Genomic DNA, 22,175 nt, shown 5'->3' on the forward strand with positions numbered 1-22,175 from the left:
TCCGCAACCTTATGGCGGTGGCCGTCCCTCGGTACTCAGTCCCCAGCCGACACTATTTTGCCCGGTGTGCCATTCGCGCACTACACAAGCATGTGTCCCAAAACATCTTCCGTGCCCTCAACAACGCAGTTACTGTAAGAGTCCACCTTACAATGGACACGTGGACAAGTGTTTGTGGCCAGGAACGGTACATCTCCCTGTCGGCACACAGGGTAAACATAGTGGAAGCTGGGACCCAGTCGGACCTTGGGACGGAACACATCCTCCCCACACCGAGGATTGCGGGCCCTATGTCAGTCAGAGTTGCCCCCCCAGTGTACAGCTCCTGCGCATCCTCCTCCTCCTCCTCATGTTCAGCCTCCATCTCAGATATCACCACATCAGTTACAAGTTTGAAGTACTGCAGTACTGCCTCAGCCAAGCGGCAACAGGCTGGGCTGAAACTTATAATCTTAGGTGATATAACTCACACTGCTTGTGAGTTGTGGACAGCTGTGAAAGAGCAGGCAGATCTGTGGCTGAGACCGCTGAACCTACATCCAGGCATGGTCGATTGTGACAATGGCAGTAACGTGGTGGCGGCTCTGAGGCGAGTTGAGATCACACACGTACCATGCCTGGCTCATGTGCTTAACCTCATGGTTCAGCGGTTTCTTAATCGTACCCAGAGTTGCCAGATCTGCTCGTCAAATTACGCCGCCTGTCAGCTCATTTTCGGAAGTCGGCTTCAGCTTCCGCCGCCCTTGCTGTGTTGCAGCAGCTTTTGCAGCTTCCGGCACACAGACTGGTGTGTGATGTCCCCACACATTGGAACTCTACCCTCCACATGTTGCAAAGGATTTGTGAGCAAAAGAGAACAGTTGTGGAGTACCAGCTGCAACAAGGCTGTCGATATTCAGGTCAGACTCCACACTTAAGACCTCAGGAGTGGAACTGGATGTCTGACATATGTACCATCCTGACAAACTTTGAGGAGTCCACCCAGATGGTGAGTGGCGATGACGCCATCATTATCGTCAGCATCCCACTTGTCTGTCTTTGGCAACGCTCTCTGCAGAGAATTAAAGAGGAGTCATTGCAGCCAGAGTATGATGAGATGGATCAAGAAGCCATAATGGGCGATAACGCAAAGCCAGCCTCATCTCATCCCAACGTGCATTGGGGGACAATGAGGGAGAGGAGGAGAAGGAGGAGGAGGAAGAACAGGAGCTGGTATCATGCGCTGTAGATGGTTGTACCTGTACAACTGTCATACCGTCGGTTCAGCGTGGGTGGCCTGGGGACAGGGGGGAGGAGGAGGAGGAGAGCATGGTCAGTCGTCATCTTGGTGAGGACACGGAAGTCTTGCCCGTTACCAGTCTGGCATGCATGGCTGACTTTATGTTACGCTGCCTTAACTGTGACCCCCGCGCTGTCAAAATGTTGGGTGACAGTCATTAATGGTTGGTGACACTTTTAGACCCCCGCTACAAGGAGAACTTTCACTCTCTTATTCCTGAGGTGGAGAGGTCTACAAAAATGGGGCAGTACCAGAAGGCCCTTGCTGCCGAACTGTTAAAAAAATTCCCATCTGAACACGCTAGCGGCAGAGGTCACAGTTCGTTGCCCATCCAAGGCGTACAGGTGAGAGAGATGCAACTCCAATCCAGCAGAGGCAGGGGATCACTGTCAACGTTCTGGGACAGTTTTCTGAGACCCGCCCAGCTTACAGGCCCTGAGGCGCTGGGTACTCTCACAAGGAGTGGAAAGTTTCAAAAGATGGTGAGGGAGTACCTTGCCAACCGTACAATCATCCTCCGTGATTCCTCTGTGCCTTTTAATTATTGGGTATCCAAGCTGGACACTTGGAATGAACTCGCTCTGTACGCCTTGGAGGTCCTGGCCTGCCCTGCCGCTAGCGTGTTATCGGAGTGCGTTTTTAGTGCCACTGGGGGAATTATAACTGATAAGCGCACTCGCCTGTCAACTGACAATACTGACAAGTTGACCCTTATCAAAATGAACAAGGGCTGGATTGGGCCAGTCTTCTCATCACCACCAAATGACAGCAGAGTAACATAAAGTCAAATCCACTGTGTTACTTCGGGAGGTGTATTCCCATGCACCACTTCACACCCACACATGGGTTTATGCTTCTTCATTTCGGCTGTTTTTTGCTCTTCTCCTTATCCTCAGCCTCCACCACCACTATACCACCAGGGTGATCGTGGTCCATGTTGCCAGCATTGCAAGTTCCTCCGTCCTAATTTTTAGCAGCTTTTGCTTGGAAGGCATAGGCAAAGACTATGGTAGACCCACTCCCTAATAATGGGAATAATGTTTTTAATATGCTGTACTGCATGTCTCTTGTAAGGGGCATTGCAAGTTCCTCCATCCTAATTTTTGGCAGCTTTTGCTTGAAAGGCATAGGCAAAGACTATGGGAGACCCACTCCCCAATAATGGGAATAATGTTTTAATATGCTGTACTGCATGGCTCTTCTAAGGGGCATTGCAAGTTCCTCCGTCCTATTTTTGGCAGCTTTTGCTTGGAAGGCATAGGCAAAGACTAAGGGGCATTAAAATCATCTTGTTAAGCTACTGTGACCTCCACGTCTCATCCAAGGGTCATTGATATTGTCTTTTTATTCCACTGGGACCTCCACGTCTCTTCCAAGTGGCATTGATATTGTCTTTTATTCCACTGTGACTTCCACGTCTCTTCCAAGGGGCATTAAAACTGTCTTGTTTAGCTACTGTGACCTCCACGTCTCTTTCAAGGATAATTGACATTGTCTTTTTATTCCACTGGGACCTCCACCACTTTTCATAGGGGCATTGATATTTTCTTTTTATTCCACTGGGACCTCCACCACTCTTTCAAGGGGCATTGATATTGTCTTTTTATTCCACTGGAACCCCAACGTCTCTTCCAAGGGGCATTAAAACCGTCTTGTTAAACCACTCTGTACTCCACGTCTCGTCCAAGGGGCATTAAAACTGTCTTGTTAAGCTACTGTGACCTCCACGTCTCTTCCAAGGGACATTAAAACCATCTTGTTAAACCACTCTAAACTCCATGTCTCTTCCAAGGGGCATTAAAACCATCTTGTTAAGCTACTGTGACCTCCACGTCTCTTCCAAGGGGCATTAAAACCTTCTTGTTAAACCACTCTTAACTCCACGTCTCTTCCAAGGGGCATTAAAACCATCTTGTTAAGCTACTGTGACCTCCACATCTCTTCCAAAGGGAATTAAAACCATCTTGTTAAACCACTCTGAACTCCACAGCTCTTCCAGGGGGGATTGAAATGTTGTTTTTAATTACCTCTAACCTCCACGACTCTTCCAACGGGCATTGCATTTCCTCCTAATTTTAGTCAGCTTTTGCTTTTCAATGCATAGGCGAGCTCTAAGGGAAACCCACTCCCCAATAAAGGGTAGAAGGCTTTTAGTACGCTGTAATCCACATCTGTTTCAAGGGGCATTGCAGTTCCTCATAATTTTTGGAAAGCCTTCCATTCACTGCTTAGGCCAACAGTGCACAGGAGACCCAGTTGCTATAAATAGAAAAAACGGTTTAGTTAAGGCCCTCTGACCTCCATGTCACTTCCAAGGGGCATTGGAGTGCCTCAAAATTTTTGGTAGGCATTGCATTCACTGTATGCCCTATAACTGTGTAGCCGAACCGCTCCTTTTGGTGCAGAAACATATCCTACAAGACATGTGTGGTTGATTGGCCTGATATTGATGTGAATGGTCCCTGTTCCTCCTGCTCTTTCTCCTTTGCCACCACCTCATCCATCATTCATCACCTGAAGCATTGTTTTAACGGGAGTCATAGAACTGGGATAGTAGCAGGAAAACATCCAGAAATCCTCGGAGGAGGTAGGATATGCGCCAAAACGCTGACAACCTCAGGCCTAGCCGCTACCACATACATGTGCTTGCATTCCAAGGAAGAGAAAGCTAAGGAGATGGATGGTCTCATGATCATGAATAATTTACTCGTTGTGTAGGAGGCCGACCACTCCTGCTGTCTACCTTCTGAACTTTGTGTTGAAACCTGATTGACCCAGGACCCGCAATCCTCTATGTCTGGAGGACGTGTTGCATCCCAGAGTCCAACTGTGTCCTGGCTTCCACAATATTAATCCAGTGTGAAGGCGTCAGTGAGATGGACCATCCCTGGCCACATTCACTTGTCCACGTGTTTGTGGTTAGGCTGTCCTTCCCACTAAATGCACTGGGGAGGGCACAGGTAATGTTTTGGTATGCGCGCTTGTGTATAAGGCGCACCAGGACAAATAGGGGTGGCTAGGGACCGAGTATGGACACCCAGCTGCCCCCTGGCGGCTGGGGACCGAGGGTGGACACCCGGCCGCCGGGCTGCTGGGGACTGAGTATGGATACCAGGCTGCCGACGCAGCCATGACATGGTGGCTGGCGTGTGCCTCCACAAGCCTAAAAGGCCTCATCTCAAGTGCAAGCAAGCTAGCAGTATGGTATTGCAGCCTGGGGGTGGGTGGGTGGCAGGCTGCACACTTATGCTTGCATTCCAAGAAAACAAAGCAGATGCTAATTTCTATCATCATCATCATGCTCCTCACCTTGGCACTCTCAACTCCCCTGATCGTGAAGCCAGGGCCCACCAGAGGAGTCGGGTTGTCTGGTGAGCTCGTCCAATGCTGCCCTAAAGCAGGCCAGGCTAAGAAAAGTGTGGGGAAGGTTCCTGGGCCAAATAGTGGTGGCTGGGGACTGAGTATGGAGACCTCACCGCCGACGCAACCATGAGGTAGTGGCCAGCTTCGGCCTCCTCCAAACTAAAAGGCCCCATTTCAAGTGCAAGCTAGCAGTATAGTGTTGCAACCTGCGGGTGGGTGGGTGGCAGGCTGCATATTTGCGCTTGCACTGCAAGGAATGGGGGAGGTACAATTGAACACTGCCCTGGGACAAGGACTTGCACGGGGATAGTTGCAAGTCTGCATCTTCTGATGCGGCAAGGATCACTTCTGATGGGCACACTTTTAGGCAGTGACCTGGGTGTCAGAGATGCTTCCAGGGGTCTTCCCCATGCTGATCCCATGTCTTTTCAGCACTGTATGCATGTGTTACCAGATAAGGTTGTAAAATGTTAAAATGACATTTCCCGGTGAATGCATTTGTCACGGTTGAAAGCAATACAAAAGTGCAAAAACGCATAAAAAATGCTACTTGTGAACATAGCCCAAGGTGTGGAGGAGTATTTTTGTTTTTGGTTATTTATTTTACCTTATACACAAGTCTTTACCCTGGAAAGGATATTCCTTAACATATTTCACAGGAAAACAGGTTCAGTTTTGTTTTTGAACGTTTTATTGTGAGGCCGTAAAAGTGGCTTAATACCTCTGACCACATTGTTGACAGCAGTGACCTGGGGGTCAGAAATGCTTCCTGGGGCGATCCACATGCTGTCCCCATGTAATTTGAGCACTGTCTCTATCGTTTTGGACACATTTTAGGCTTTCTACAGACTGCCGGGGGTGCCGGCACAAAAATGCTCGGGTCTCCCATAGACTAACATTGGGCTCGTTGCTAGGGTCGAGGACCCGAGTATCACGGTGAGCTCGGCCTGAGCTTCGAGCACCCGAGCATTTTAGTGATCACTCAACTCTATTAGTAATATCTCCCTGGTCCCCCATATGCAACAATAATGACCCCAGCATCGCTGATGTGAGAAGGCGGTCATGTGCACCACTCCATCGTTTTTGTTTTTTCCAGCGCTGAAGTGGTGCTTTAAATGTAAGTCTCCCGCCCCCGGTCATATACTCACCCACGTCTTCATTGTTTTTCAGTGCAATTTTGGGCCCGCGGCGCCATCTTGTGAGCGCAGCTTCTGACTGGCCTCAATCTCATAGCAAAGCAGTATAATAATTAGCCCCCAGTGCCCTGTCCCCCCTTATCCACCCCGACTTCAGCTACTACAAAACCCCATTCTCTCACATTCACCCCACAGTCACCATCATATGCCTATATTTAATGTATCTAATAAATTCCAACCCCACTTACTGATGAAATTTGAAGGCAGTGAGGCAGGACCAGTAAGTGTTCGAGTTTAGTTAAGGGTGGGCACTAGGACTCAGCGTCCCTGAGCCAATCAGAGTGTGTTTGCACACTGCACAGGGAGAAACAATTACTGCAGCGCTGCCAGCCCGAGCCCAACCTGGAAGAATTTCATCAAGCCAGAACCAGCACGGAATAAGTCTCTGCACACTGGCCACTGTGCTAGCCAGTGTACAGAGTCTCCATCAGACAGGGGAGCAGGCATTTTGCAGCTCTCTCCCTGACAACTCAGAGTGCCATCTTCTGCCTCATCAGAGAAGCGGCCGTAGCTCCTGGTGGGCCCCTTCATGTGACGGGGTCCAGGACGATGGCCGGTGCTCTGTCCCCCCTGGTAGCTACGCTACTGAGCTTCAGATAAGGTTTTTATTAGTACCAACATGTGCGCCAATGTCAGCTGCCAGCCTCTGATTGGCTGGTGGCTGTTAACTATTGCTACCAGCTTCCTGCACGGCAATAGATTTGAAGTGAACATTTAGATTTCAAAGATGAATGTTCAGTTACTGAATCAGCCGAATCCTGCCCCTGGGGCCCGATGAGCAGAAGCAAGGAGGGGGGTCCACTCCGGGTCCCATACTCCAGTAAGGGCAGTAATACCCTGATGACGGCCCTGGTTCTAGGAACATGAAAGTGAGCTTTCCTTGCTTCCTTGCCCTGTAATCCCCAGATTTTGATCAAATAGAGCATTTCTCGGACATTGTAAGAAGCTATTCTGTCCACATGGGCCAATATTCCTACATAAGAATTTCAATACTTATGGGAGTCCACCTAGTTGGATCTATGCCACAACACAATGCTAAGGTTCTGAAGGTGAAAGGATGTCCAACACACTACTTGGATGGCTGTTTCCAATTGTTCATTCAGTGTATATGTCCAGAATAACATAGCATGTTTATTCCAAATGAGATAATAAAGTGGGCTTTAAGAACAAAACTTTCTAAATTCTAATCATTCATTCTATATAACTAGTTACAACATTTGTATTCCTTTTTTTAAATGTTAAAAGCATAAATTTGTGGGTGGCACAAATGAAAATTCAAACAATGTCAGGAGGAAAGAACATTTGGTAAGTTCACAAGTAGTTCCCCAGCTTGATTCATTTATAATGTGAAACATCTTTCAACATCATGGGTACCCTAAAGTGCTTCTTTTTTTTAATGGAATTAAAATTAAAAGTGCGACTTGTGGATGCAGCTCACTCCATTCTTTTCACTTTGTAAAATGTGTCAGCTTCTCTGGTTTAGATTTTATAATACCAGCTGTGTTCAGTTTTTCTTAGAAGTACTGTATAATAAAGAGCAAGTAATAAATAGATATTTTAGATGATAGAACTATTATTTGCAGTGGATGAATGACTAAAGTCCAGGGTGACAGGTGTTAAACGTTGAACATTCTACATATGGCTCTCAATTATGCAGGTTAAATGCAATGCTAACAGCATGAAATGGAATTCTAGTTGCTCGAAGTCACCAGTCTGAAGATTAATATTTGTAGCACAACAGTCTGTACTGTAGAAATGTAGGAGAGCTTAATTTTTCATTTGTCAATTCAATTCCTGTTGGGATGTCATTATATTTAAAGAGATTGTCTCACAATAACAATCAATTTTTTTTTCCGTAAAACTAGCCAAACCAGAGAAATTGTTGGTCACACAAATTTAGTGTTATGCTCTTCTATGAATGATAGGCAACATGACCATGCCATAGCTTTGTTAGCAGCACTTCCTTCTGGCTAACAGAAAGACTTTCGGAAATGATGCCCGCATGCTCTGAATGTTGGGATTATCAAAGTTTATCTTTATGAAACAATTCCTTGAACCCCTTAAAGTATTTTATAGGCTTGTGTTTAATTGACTTCTTTTGATATGACAGCTTTTTATATCATCACTTTAGAAGAATATTACAGAACTAAGCACTGGAGACTCTAAAAGCCAAGACTAACAGCCTTAGGCATAGGCACTGATTGGAAAACAATAAAGTTGGTCTCCAATTGCTTAAGTTCTTTCATGCTGCAGTGAATTATGAAGCTTTATTATGGCAGCCGGGGTTCTCAAAGAGGTACCTATCCTGAACCTGATAGGATATAATGATTTAAAGTACAATGTATTACCATGATTACTGCTTCTAGTACCCTAGGGGAGAAATAAAATTATAAAAATATTTTAAAACCACACCTACAAAACAGTAAAAGTTAATTCATTTTTACTCCATAATAAACATCAAAAGAGAAAAAAATAGAAAAAACACTGCCAGAAACATTTTTGCACCTCCTGAAAAAAATCCCAAAATAGTATTAATGAAAAATGTAACATGTTCTATAATAAAATGCTGTCATTTGATAAGGTTAAGGAAAAAAAAGTTATGACTTGCAAAACTTTTGAAAATGACCCTTTATTTTATACTTGTTTGGTATTGTTGCTTTTACTTGTACTGGTATATAAAATGAAGTTGACTTGACATTTTTACTGTACAGCAATCAGCAAACATAAAAAAGTATAAAATAACAATTAAATATTTTTTTCTCATTTTTCAATTCCCAAAAAAACTTTAAAATCATGCCACCGAAAAATACAAGACATTAAAAAAACAAGGTCTATTATTGGAAAAAAAAAACTATAATCTCTGTGATAAATTGATAGAGTAATACCCCTGATAAAATAAAGGTAATATTACATGTGGAATCTCACCTGTATGCCTGTCCACCAATGTGTCCCTTTACTGGTGAAAAGATGCATTTACAGTGGTTAAAGAGAGGCCAAATGACTATAAGTGCATGAAAAGTTCACAGGATATTGTATCATAGATGCTGCAGTCTTACACTGTCACCTATAATGCATCCAACCAAAGTCTGGATAATCCCAAGTAAGTGTGGTCTGTGTTGAGCCAGAGGTGCATCAGTTGGTAGTGTTCCTGGAAACTATGTGGATTTTGTACTCATTTATTCACTGTGACAGCATATTTTCACCACTAAAGAGACAGGTATGTGGTCAGGTATTCAGATGAGGTTTAAACCTTTAACCTATTTTATCCCCTTATCAGTTTAGTTAGATTATTATTTTATCTTATAGTTAATTATTTGCTTGAAATGCTTTTTCACAGGTTTGTATCTGATCTCCTTTAGCATCTTGGGTTTTACATTGGTATTTATGTGATTTTGTTGTATTTTAAAATCTAATATTGCTATATCAACAGGACCAATTAAGAAGCAATAGCTTTTGAAATAATTGTCCTCCTCCATTTGTTCCTCAGCTCCTGCATCTTCACTAGCAGTTTGTCTGGTTCCATGAGCCCCCCTAGATCGCTGTAATCCACCCTCCCTTGGCACCCGCCTGTGCGACGACAGTCCGGAACGTAGAGGTATTGTTATACCTTCCGCATCCTCCTCTACTTTCTCCTCTTCCTCTGGGACCACCACCTCCTCCAGAATATTCAAAGTGTGCTCCAGCATGCAGATGATTGGAATTGTAATGCTGATGACAACATTGTCAGTGCTAACTATCTTTGTAGCCATTTCTAAACTGTGCAGAAGGGTTCAGAGGTCCTTCATCTGTGCCCACATCGCAAGCGTGATTTCTACCACGTGCTTACTGCGTTATCCCAGGCTATGCAAAATGAGAGTCTGCACCAGAGCTCATCTCTGCTGTCACAGTCGCTGCAACATGTGCACAGTGTAATTACACCATGTCGGCACATCGCATATCAACCGGTTAACTGGTAAGACCTCTGTAGCGATGCAAATCAATGACCCTCAGGGTGTCAACGGTGGAAGTGAGCACAAAGTGACCGTGCTTTCTGCAGAAGCACATCCAGGCCAGGATAGTGGCGGAGAAATTGCAGTACCACCTGGTTGAGGGCATGAGCCATACAAGGCACGTGTGTGGGGTTTCCCCGGCATAAGGTCGCCACCAGGATTGCACCGTTATCACACACGGCCTTCCTTGGCTCCATGTTCAGTGGATACAGCCATTGCTTAAACTCAGTCTGGATAGTTCTCCACAACTTTTGAGCTGCATGACTGCTATCAACAAGACATATTAATTTAAACTCTGCCTGATTGTACTGAGCCCTTGATGTGCAGTACAGAGGTGGGGGGTTCTCTATGCACTGTTGCAATGCATGTCTCATTAAGGGAGAGGTTGAGGGTGAAGGTGAAGGCCATAAAGGAGGTGGAGGAGGCAGAAGCAGTGGAGGAAGTGCTAGATACAGAGGTTCATCCCGCAAACCTTGGGGATTCCAAGACTTTTGGAGCAGCCCCTTCCCCACCTGCCCCCTAGACACCAGAGTCACCCAGTGCCCAGTCAGTGAGATGTAATGCCCCTGGCCATGCTTGCTTGTCCAGATGTCAATGGTGAAATGCACCCTGTCAGACATAGATTTTTTCAAGGAACGGGTGATGTTGTCTGTGACATGCTGGTGTAGTGCAGGCACATCTTTCTTAGAGAAGCAATGGTGACTGGGCAATTGGTACTGGGGGATTGCGACAGCCATCAGATTTTGGAAATCGTCTGTATCCACCTGGTGGAAAGGCAGCATTCCGGTGGCCAACAAATTGGTGATGGTGAATTTCAAGCTCTTAGCTTTGGCATGTGTAGGAGGAAACAATCTTTTACGTTACCACAACTGTGGGACCGAGGACTGGCTCCTGTGCTGAGAGAAGGTGGTGTAGGGTGAACATGACAAGCTGCTGGACTGTGAGTGAGGTGCAGGCAGAGATATTATGGTGGATTGAGAAAGATATGGTGTGCTCTGTGTCTGAGATTGGTCAAAAACAGAAGGCATGTCCACTCACATAACAGCTGACATGCTCTCACTCACCCCGCCTGTAGCAGGTAAACATGTGGAGGTTCTGCGGCCAGAGACCTGTGTGAGAGCACTTTCCATGGTGACGGAGGAGGAAGAAGCAGCAGATGTGGTTTATGGGGAGGCCAGTAGTAGGCAAGGCCCACTAGTCCACATTTTAGTGCAGTGAGATTCCCAGACTACCGCATGTTGATCAGGCATGTGATGGTTCATGCATGTAGTATTGAAATTATTGGAATTTTTGCCTCTACTGAGTCGTTTTTTGCAAAGTTGGCAGATAACATGAATTGGGTCATCCTTTGGGGCCTCAAAAAAGGCCCAGACTAGGCAACCCTTGCCGCCTCGGTGAACTGCAGACCCGTGACTGCTGCTGGCCACAGCCAGAATTGTGGCTAAGGATGCAGTGCTCATCATGTCTGGATTTAGATGCTGAAACGTGGACTGCGGCTGGACCACACAATTAGCACAAAGGATTTAGATGCTGAAATGTGGACTGGTGTCTGGACCACACAATTAGCACAGTGCATTTAGATGCTGAAATGTGGACTGCTGACTGGACCACACAGTTAGCACAAAGGATTTAGATTCTGAAATGTGGACTGGTGACTGGATCACACAATTATCACAAAGGATTTAAATGCTGAAATGTGAACTGCTGGCTAGACCACACAATTAGCAGAAAGGATTTAAATGCTGAAATGTGGACTGCTGGCTAGACCACACAATTAGCAGAAAGGATTTAAATGCTGAAATGTGGACTGGTGTCTGGACCACACAATCAGCAAAAAGGATTTAGATGCTGAAATGTGAACTGGTGGTGGGAAAACACAATTAGCACAAAGGATTGATATGCTGGAAGGTCAATTTGACATAGGATCCTATCTAACTGAACTAGCTGACAATAAACCACGTAGCTAACGATCTAATTACTTGCAGCAGCAGCCTCACTATGCTGTTACATTGACAAAATGGCGCCAAAGCCACATGTCCACTTTTTATATGGAGAGGGACATGTGACTTCGACAGCCAATGACAGAAGCCCTTCTGGCTGCCGGAGTCTCCACAGATTACGTTAATAATAAAAAATAACAGTCCACCGCTCCTCTGACCTCTCCCCACACCCCTCACTTTATCAAACACATCCCCCCTGCTCATCATACAGCACCACTATCCTAGCCAAAGTCCTAACAAAAGCATTAGTGGAAACTCGATCACTTACCGAACTTTGGCAAAATTTTGCTGATATTGAGGAAAATGCCCGAGGATCCGAACACAAATCCGAATGTGCAATGTTAGTGCCGACTTTGAGATTGGCTAACCTTTACTGAACAAGTTCTCTCATTTCTACCCACTCATGATGTATGATCTGTTAACAATACCCACTCATTAATAAAAATGTACTTAACATATTGTAAAGTAATTAGAAGATTTTTGTTTATGCCTTTTCAATTATTATTATATACTCCATGCATTTTGTTTTTAAAAATATTTTGATTACTTGAAATTGTAATTCTCACTTAGGGATGTTTTAATTAATAAAATTGTGTAATCTGTTTCTATAAAGTGTGCTATAGGTTGATAAGCATTAGTGATAAGCGAGCACTAAAATGCTCGGGTGCTCGAAGCTCGGGTCGAGCACATTGGAATACTTGGGTGCTCGACCCGAGCAACGAGCCCAATATAAGTCTATGGGAAACTCGAGCATTTTTCTGGCGGTCCTCCCCGACGGTCTGCAGAAGGTCAAAAATTGCCCAAATCGATGGAAACAGTGCTCAATTAAACGTCAGGCAGGCAGAATATATAGGCAGGCAGACAGGCAGGGTATATAGGAGGGTGCATGAAAAACATAGCAGGGCACTTGGAACACACTAGTGCCCTCCGATTTTCATGCACCCGTCTCTTTAAGAAAGACGGCCCGCAATTCGTCAGCGGCATACATTGGTACTAGTGTTGAGCCACCCCCGTAGTGTTCGAGTTCGGTTCGGTTCGCCGAACTGTTCGTCGAACTGTTCGTCGAACACCTTCGAACACCGTTAAAACCAATGGCAGGCAAACAAAAACACATAGAAACACATAGAAAACACCTTCAAAGGTGTCCAAAAGCTGACAAACTGCTCAGAAGACACAACTAACACATGGAAAAGTGACAAGTACATATAGTCATGCGAAATGAAAAGAGGTGGAGGAGTAAAAGGAGGGGGAGACACAGATATAGGCATGTCATGCCCTTCTAAAATCCAAAAAGTGAGAAGCCGAGACGGCCAGTCCGCTCCTGCCCGTGCCACCTCCGTGTCGCCGGGTTTGTGCCAGAGCCGCGGTGAACACTGACGGCCAGCCCCCCTCTCCCAATACTGGTGCCTGTCCGCTGGTGGGTCGAGAGAGCCCCCCTGTGGTGGAGGCAGCTCTAAGCTTTTTAATTTAAATTGTCCCTCTAATTTGAATGAATACACTTTAAATCCATCTACAAGGATCTATTGGAGGGCAAGTCTCATGCCAGCAGCCGCGTAATTCCAGCTCCAGTAGCGTCCACTAAAGCTGCTGCAGTTAAAAAGCTTTTATAAAGATCGAGCTCGGCTGTCCACCGCAAGGCATCCTAGTGCCAGTCCCAGCCCCTATGCCTTGGGGTGCCTCCTGATGCTCTTCACTGAGTATCCCGTGGTCCCGAAGCATTTCCTTTGAAAAAATTAAGTGTCCAAACTACAGGTGGTGTAGCTTGCTTAACAGCCGGGATAATCCGCTGACTAGCAGACACTGCTACTAGGCACAAAGTATTTCCTGGGCTAGATGCAGTTAAAAATTTGTAAGTAGATACTCTCGTTGGATGCTGAGAAGGCATTCCATAGAGTCTCCTGGCACGCCATATATGATTCTCTTAAAAAGCTTGGGGTAGGGGTCTAGGGGACCCTTTTATAGCCAAAATCACGGCCCTGTATCACAATACGTCACCTAGGCTGAAGATAAATGGAACTGTAGCACCGAGGGCTCGGTTGCTACAGACGTATTGCACCTCACCCAGAGGTGTGATATCTCACTCTCAGATAAGGATGGAGTGTGGATCAGGACCCGACACCTGCATGCATTACACCACATTGCCGTGGGGCAGGGCGACCAATATGCCCCTGAGATGGGCACGACAGTCCCTGTCCCTGGCTGGAGTGGGGGGAGGGAACACTGAGGAAGGGGAACCCTGCAGTGCAGGAGCAGGGAGGAAGCAGTTCCTGGGTGCATTGAGAAGGGAGTATAAAAGGTGGGCACCATCTTAGTTCAGTGCAGAGAAGTCTGAGCAGAAGTGGCAGGGAGCAGGGGCTCTGCATGAGCTCTGCTCCGGAGGCGGGCCTAGTAACAGAGGCCCAGGCCTGCAAGAGGGAGAAGGAAGGAAGAGGAGCGGAGAAGGCTCCAGGAACGAGGAATGAAGGGATCCCAGGGGTGCGGACGGGCGAGTCGCCACCGCACGCCCGAATCCACCTGCGTGGAGGGGTCAGGCCAAAGGGGGAGACCGGTCCCCGAACTATTGGAGGCAGGAAACGACCCTCAGCTAGAAACCGGAGGCTCTGACATTTTATGTGGCGCAGCCCCTTGCTCCACCCGCTAGGAAGGCACCACATAGGGTCAGGGAAACTGGCGCCAAGTTTACCAAGAGGAGGCCCGAGGCAGCCGGACAGAAGTGTTGGTAAGAAAGGCCAGACAAAGGACACACAAAGGGGGTCCTGTGAAGCGCTCCAAAGTTATCTGGGAGTTGTCTGAGCCCCTCACCTGGTGAGCACAGTACGACGTGGGCAGCCGTTACCTGCAGACGTGGTCTGGATAATAAGAACTGTGAGTAAAGGCCCTGAACTGCATCACTGACTCCGTGTCGTTACTGCTGCTGCCCTGCACCATCACCCCCATCCTCCGCATACACTGCCCTGAGGCTATACTCCTCCCGTGGGGAGTTATGCTATGCTCTGCTGCACCCACAACACCAGCCTTAGCGGTCTGCCCTGTAGCGGCGGTTCACTCTGACCGCAATCCACGGGTGGCGTAGTCGGACATTTAAACATCAAAACCACATAAATAGTTAGGCCACTGGTTTGACCGCCCTGAGCCACGGAACCGGATCGCCGCCACGAAGACTACAACCACCAGCATCCACCAAAAAGGGTCCGGCTCCGGGTGTCCCAAGGCCCAGGGGGTGCGTCAGAACATTTTCATCACCTTTCACAATCACCAATGGGACAAGGCAGGGATGTCCTCTGTCCCCTCTCTTATACATCCTAGTGACGGAGCACCTGCTCTCATCAATTCGCCATAACCCCAATATTAGGTGGATTGAGGTGGGAGGCACTGAGTACAAGTGCTCTCTATTTGCTGATGATGTCCTAGTATATATCACTCAATCTCATATATCCATCCCTGCTGTTATGGCTGAAATAGATCACTTTGTTACATGGTAAAATTTTAAAATCAATGCAGCGAAGTCTGAGGCCCTCGATGTCTCCCTCCCTAAATCCATATAGGATTCCATCCAGTCCAACTTTCCCTTTGCCTGGCCCTCACAGGGTATCAAATACTTAGGAATTCCTATTCATAGAGACCTCTCCCATCTATGTTATCTTAATTTTGGGCCCTTTATTGAACAATTCCATACAGACCACGGTTGGCAAGTTAGAACTGTAAGATTCACTACGTGAACCACTGGTGTTTTGTGGAAAAGCACATGTACACCGCGTTCCAAATTATTATGCAAAAAGTGTTTAGGAGTGATAAGGGAAGAATTTGTTTGTTTGTCAGTTAAACTCATTGATGGTGATGTGTGTCAGGGCTCTTTATATCACTGTAAGCAATTGCAGACACCTGTGCTAATTAGTTTGGCAGGTGTGTCCAATGAAAGGCAAGACTACTTAAGAAGGCTCTCTCACATTATTAAGCAGCCTACATTTTCTGCCAAAATGGGAAAGAAAAAGGATGTGTCGGCTGCTGAGAAGCAACAAATTGTGGAGTGTTTAGGTCAAGGCATGACTACAATCAACATTGTGCGATGATCAGGATGAAGTGTCTTGGCAATCAAGAAGTATGTAGCTGATTCACAGTACACACGTGTGCGTGCTGATAAGGGCAAATTGAGGACTCTTTCCTACAGGCAATTACGTCAGGTTGAAAGAGCAGCGGCAAAAAAGCCTTGTCATAGCAGCAGACAAGTTTTTGAAGCTGCTTGTGCCTCCAACGTCCCCCGAACAACAAGATGCAGGGTCCTTCAGAGGTTTGCAGCTGTGCATACGCCATCCTGTCGACCTCCTCTATCCACTTCACACAAGCAGAAACGGCTCCAGTGGGCCAAACATTACATGAAGACTGATTTCAAAACTGTTTTGTTCACGGATGAGTGCCGTGCAGCGCTCGATGGTCCAGATGAATGGAGTGGAGGATGGCTGGTTGATGGACACCCCACGCAAACACGGCTACAGCGCCAACAAGGAGGAGGTGGAGTAATGTTTTGGGCTGGAATCATGGGGAGAGAGATTGTCGGCCCCTTTAGGATCCCTGAAGGCGCAAAAGATGAACTCCATAATGTATGTGGATTTTCTCAAACAGCACTTCCTGCCATGGTTCAAGAAGAAGAACCGTGTATTTCACAGCAAGATCATTTTTCTGCATGATAATGCACCATCTCATGCTGCACATAAAACATCTGCATCTCTGGCTGATATGGGCATAAAAGGGGACAAACTTATGGTGTGACCCCCATGCTCCCCTGACCTCTACCCCATTCAGAACCTTTGGAGCATCATTAAAAGGAGTGTCTATGATGGCGGGAGGCAGTTCACATCTAAGCAACAGCTCTGGGAGGGTATTCTGTCCTCATGCAAAACAATTGAAGCAGAAACCATCCAAAACCTGACAAATTCAATGGACGAGAGAGTTCAGAAGCTCCTTTCGAACAAGGGGTCCTATGTGAAAATGTAACATCACCTAGAATAAAGTTTTGAGTTGAAAACTGTTTGATTTCAGTTTCTAACAACCTGCTAATGCTTATAATTTCAAAAATGACCATTTTTTTGGTCTTTATTAAAATGAAAAGGTTGATCGAAAAGTTTGGGGGATCTAAGAGTGTGGCAACCCAGTAGTCATGATTACTTCGAATTCTGACAATATGAGGGTCATGCTGCAGGTAGTGCAGCAAGAAGGCACTTATGTGTCTTGCGCATCTCGGAGCCCCAAAATTATTTTCCGGGCTAGATGCAGCTAAAAATTATTTTTAATTTTAAATCTGGTGAAGCTTATTATAGATGGCCTAATAGGATCAGTGCTGCACACTGCTACAAAGCCCAAATTATTTTCCAGTCAAGATACAGATAAACATGATTAGTAATTTGAAAGCTTAAAACGGTTGGTAGGGTGATTTTAACCAATCATCAAGCTTTTACTCTCCCCAGGATGACACAGGGGTAGAAAAGTCGTTTCGGATCCATGATTTGTTCATCTTTATGAACGTGAGTCTGTCTACATTATCAGTGGAGAGCCGCGTGCGCTTATCTGTCAGCACACCACCAGCAGCGCTGAACACACGTTCAGACAGAACGCTGGCTGCGGGGCATGACAAGATCTCCAAGGCGTAAGTGGCTAGCTCCGGCCATTTATCCAGATTGGAAGCCCAAAAAGAGCAAGGGTCCAGTGACACAGTCGTGGCTTCAATGTTTACTTGGAGATACTCCTGTACCATCGTCTCTAGGCGTTGACTATGTGTCAGACTTCTTGTCTCCTGTGGCCTTGCAAAGGATGGGCTAAAAAAGTGGTGAAATGATTCCGCAAAATTGATGTTACCAGCAGATACTGTGGTTCTGTCACGGTTTGAGTGCTGAACACTTGACGGTCCCACGGTTGGCAAGTTGGAACTGTGAGATTCACTACGTGCACCACTGGTATTTTGTGGAAAAGCACATGTAAGATTCTGCAACAGTCTCTGCTGATACTCCTGCATGCGTGCATCCCTTTCTATGGCAGGAATAATTTCTGCAAATTTACTTTTGTACCGGGGATCTAACAGTGTGGCAACCCAGTAGTCAGGATTATTTCTAATTCTCACAATTCGAGGGTCATGTTGCAGGTAGTGCAGCAAGAAGGCACTCATGTGTGTTGCGCATCCAGGAGCACCAAGTCCCTGTTGTGTTGGTGGCGAGGTAACAATCATGCTTCCTTCCTCTGTCCTCTCCCCCCAACCTCGCACAACAGATATGTGATCAAGGTCTCCCTTATCTGATGAGTCTTCCATCAGTTCGTCCTCCACTTCTTCCTGGGCTCCTGCACCTTCCTCACTAGTTTGGCTGCTACCATGCGCCCTGGTAAAATCATCTCCCCCACCCTCACATGCCTGCCGCCCTGGTGCTGCCGACCGTCTGGACCTTGCAGATGTTAGCCCTTCCGCATACAACTCCTCCTCCTCTACTTCCTCCACCTCCTCTTGTGCCACCACCTGACTCCGAATTCTGTTTAACATGTGCTCCAGCATGTAAAACACCGGAATAGTCATGCTGATAATGGCATCGTCAGCACTAAACATCTTCGTCGCCATTTCAAAACTGTGCAGAAGGGTGCATAGGTCCCTGATCTGAGACCACTCCTCCAGCGTGATTTGCCCCACCTCTGAATCTCGTTGGCCCAGGCTATACGTCAGAACGTATTGCACCAGGGCTTGTCGGTGCTGCCACAGTCGCTGCAACATGTGCAGAGTTGAATTCCACCGGGTAGGCACATCGCATTTTAGCCGGTGAAGTGGCAGGCCCAACGACTTCTGTAGAGATGTAAGTCGCTGAGCTGCGGGATGCGAACGGCGGAAGTGAGCACACAGCCACCGTGTACTCTGCAGAAGGCCATCTAGTCTGGGATAGTGGGCTAAAAATTGCTGGACAACCAGGTTCAACACGTGAGCCATACAAGGCACGTGTGTGACATTGCCCCGGCGAAGGGCCGCACCCAGGTTTGCAGCATTGTCGCACACGGCCTTCCCTGGTTTCAGGTCCAGTGGAGACAACCATTCATGAAATTGGTTCTCCAGAGCTGACCACAACTCCTCAGCTGTGTGACTCACATTTCCCAGACATTTCAATGTAAAAACCGCCTGATGACGTTGAGCCCTACTGCCAGCATAGTAAGGAGGTGTGCAGGATCCCTTCTGCGCAGTTAGAAAGCTTGTGGCATGACCAGACAGGCTTTGGGTGCAGGTGGAAGACCGAGAGGAGGTTGAGGAGGCAGAAGCAGTGGAGGAAAAATGACATAAAGAGGATTGACGCACAACTCGTGGGGACGGCAAGACTTGGACAGCAGCCCCTTGTCCTGCTGTCACCATAGTTACCCAGTGCCCAGTCAGCGACATGTAACGCCCCTGTCCATGCCTACTCGTCCAAGTGTCTGTGGTGAAATGCACCCTGTCACACACAGAGTTTCTCAAAGAAGCGGTGATGTTGTGTGCGACATGCTGGTGGAGCGCAGGCACACCTTTCTTTGAGAAGTAGTGCTGGCTGGGCATCTGGTACTGGGGCACTGCGACGGACATAAGGTCTCGAAAATCCTCTGTGTCCACCAGGCGGAAAGGCAGCATTTCTGTAGCCAAGAGCTTGCAGATGGTGAAATTCAACCTCTTAGCTTTCTCATGGCTAGGAGGAAATGGTCTTTTACTTGTCCACATCTGAGGGACCGAGGGCTGGCTATTGTGCTTAGACGGGGTTGATAAGGGTGTCCCCGGCAAACTGCCGGTCTGTGAGGAAGATGCAGGCGGACATGTTAGGTTGCCTTGATCCAAAGGTGGTGCTATCGATGTCGGACAGCGCTCAAGACCAGCTGGTGTTACCACCTCCAAAGAAAATGATGACCTGCCAATCACGCTGGCTGTTGCGGGTAAAGAGGTGGCAGGTCTGCGCCCCAAAACAGGTGTGACTGCTGTCCCCCCAGTCACAGAGGATGAAGAGGCCGCGGATGCACAAGATATGGCAGACGGTGGTTGGCCCGGCCGGCTAGACCGCATTGTAGCACACTGAGCTTCCCACTGCAACTTATGCTTCATGTCCATGTGCCGGTTCATGCATGAAGTACTCAAACTATGTATTTTTTGGCCTCTACTTAGCTTTTGCTGACAAATGTTACAGATAACACGAGTTGGGTCATCTTTATCGATCTGAAAAAATGCCCAGGCTATGCAAGGCTTAGCACCCATGCGACCTGAAGAGCCACCACGACTTGTGGTGAGAGGCAGAGTTGTGTTTGAGGATGCAGTTGTTGACGTGCTTCCAGTACTACGTCTCTGTCCAGGAAGGCGCAACCTGACCTCGTCGTCACTAGCATCTTCCTCCACCTCCTCTGCTGACCTCATCTCTTGGCTGACTGTGGGTTGACAGTAAGTGGGATCTCCGACCTCATCATCATCACCCTGTGCGTTATCACACCCGTCGTCCTCAGAGCCAACCTGTTCCTGCCCTGACAAAAAACTAAAGTTGTCGCTCCAATCAGGTATTTGAGTCTTATCATCGTCTTCCTCATTGTCTCCACCAACAGGAGTTACAGTTTGGGAATGAGGGTCTACATTATGGTCAGAACCTTCTGCGTCTGGTCCTGGATCCGACTCATAAAGATTCTGGGCATCAGTGCAGATCATTTCCTCATCTGGATTCACAGAAGCGCTGGAGTCGACCTCTGATTCCCAGGCTATAGTATGAGTAAACAGCTCTGCAGACTCAACCATCTGTTCTACCTCATACTCAGACGGGCAGCTGGAGATTTGGGAGCTGTGAGGAAGCAAGTGCGATATGGGTGACACCTTTGAGGACTGGAGTATTTGTGATGTTGAAGTTGATGTGGAGGAGAGCCCACTTAAAGGAGCACTTGATATCCGTTGAAGCACCTGCTGTTTTTGTGCCTCATCTGGAATTTGTAGCGATTGGCGTGGCCGTAAGAAAGGGATCTTATCACATTGTCCGCTAAAAGAAGTAGACATTTTAGTTTGGCTGGAAGATGGTCTTTCTTCTGCACCTACCCCACGGACACAACCTTTTATCCCCTTCCCAACACGCCTATTCCCCTTTCCACCAGCAGCAGGCCTTTTTCCACTCATTTTGGTGGTTAACTAATTCACAACTCTGGAGTTGTTTGCACAAAAAAACAATGGATGGTAACCGAGCAGAGCTGAGTGGCCAAACTGTGGTATTAGGCCAAAACTATTGGCTGGGTTAGATGCAGAAAAAAATTATTTTTAATTTGCAACCTGATGGAGGTCAGTATAGATGGACTAATAGACCAAGTCCCACACACCGCTAGAAGCCCAAATATTTTTTCAGAGCTAGATGCAGAAATTTTTTTTATTCAATTTGCAATCTGATGGAGGTCAGTATAGATGGACTAATAGACCAAGTCCCACACACTGCTAGAAGCCCAAATATTTTTTCAGAGCTAGATGCAGAAAAAAAATATTTTTAATTTGCAACCTGATGGAGGTCAGTATAGATGGACTAATAGACCAAGTCCCACACACCGCTAGAAGCCCAAATATTTTTTCAGAGCTAGATGCAGAAAAAAATTATATTCAATTTGCAACCTGCTGGAGGTCAGTATAGAAGGACTAATAGAATAAGTCCCACACACTGCTAGAAGCCCAAATATTTTTTCAGAGCTAAATGAAGAAAAAAATTATTTTTAATTTGCAACCTGATGGAGGTCAGTATAGATGGACTAATAGACCAAGTCCCACACACTGCTAGAAGCCCAAATATTTTTTCAGAGCTAGATGCAGAAAAAAAATATTTTTAATTTGCAACCTGATGGAGGTCAGTATAGATGGACTAATAGACCAAGTCCCACACACTGCTAGAAGCCCAAATATTTTTTCAGAGCTAGATGCAGAAAAAAATTATTTTTAATTTGCAACCTGATGGAGGTCAGTATAGATGGACCAATAGACCAAGTCCCACACACCGCTAGAAGCCCAAATATTTTTTCAGAGCTAGATGCAGAAAAAAATTATATTCAATTTGCAACCTGCTGGAGGTCAGTATAGAAGGACTAATAGAACAAGTCCCACACACTGCTAGAAGCCCAAATATTTTTTCAGAGATAAATGAAGAAAAAAATTATTTTTAATTTGCAACCTGATGGAGGTCAGTATAGATGGACTAATAGACCAAGTCCCACACACAGCTAGAAGCCCAAATATTTTTTCAGAGCTAGATGCAGAAAAAAATTATATTCAGTTTGCAACCTGATGGAGGTCAGTATAGATGGACTAATAGAATGATGCTATGCCCAAAAGATTTTACTTCACAAGGTGCAGTAAAAA

The sequence above is a fragment of the Phyllobates terribilis genome, unplaced genomic scaffold (assembly GCF_046119375.1).
Source record: "Phyllobates terribilis strain yellow unplaced genomic scaffold, ASM4611937v1 Scaffold_1__5_contigs__length_1240528914, whole genome shotgun sequence".
Classification (NCBI taxonomy): domain Eukaryota; kingdom Metazoa; phylum Chordata; class Amphibia; order Anura; family Dendrobatidae; genus Phyllobates; species Phyllobates terribilis.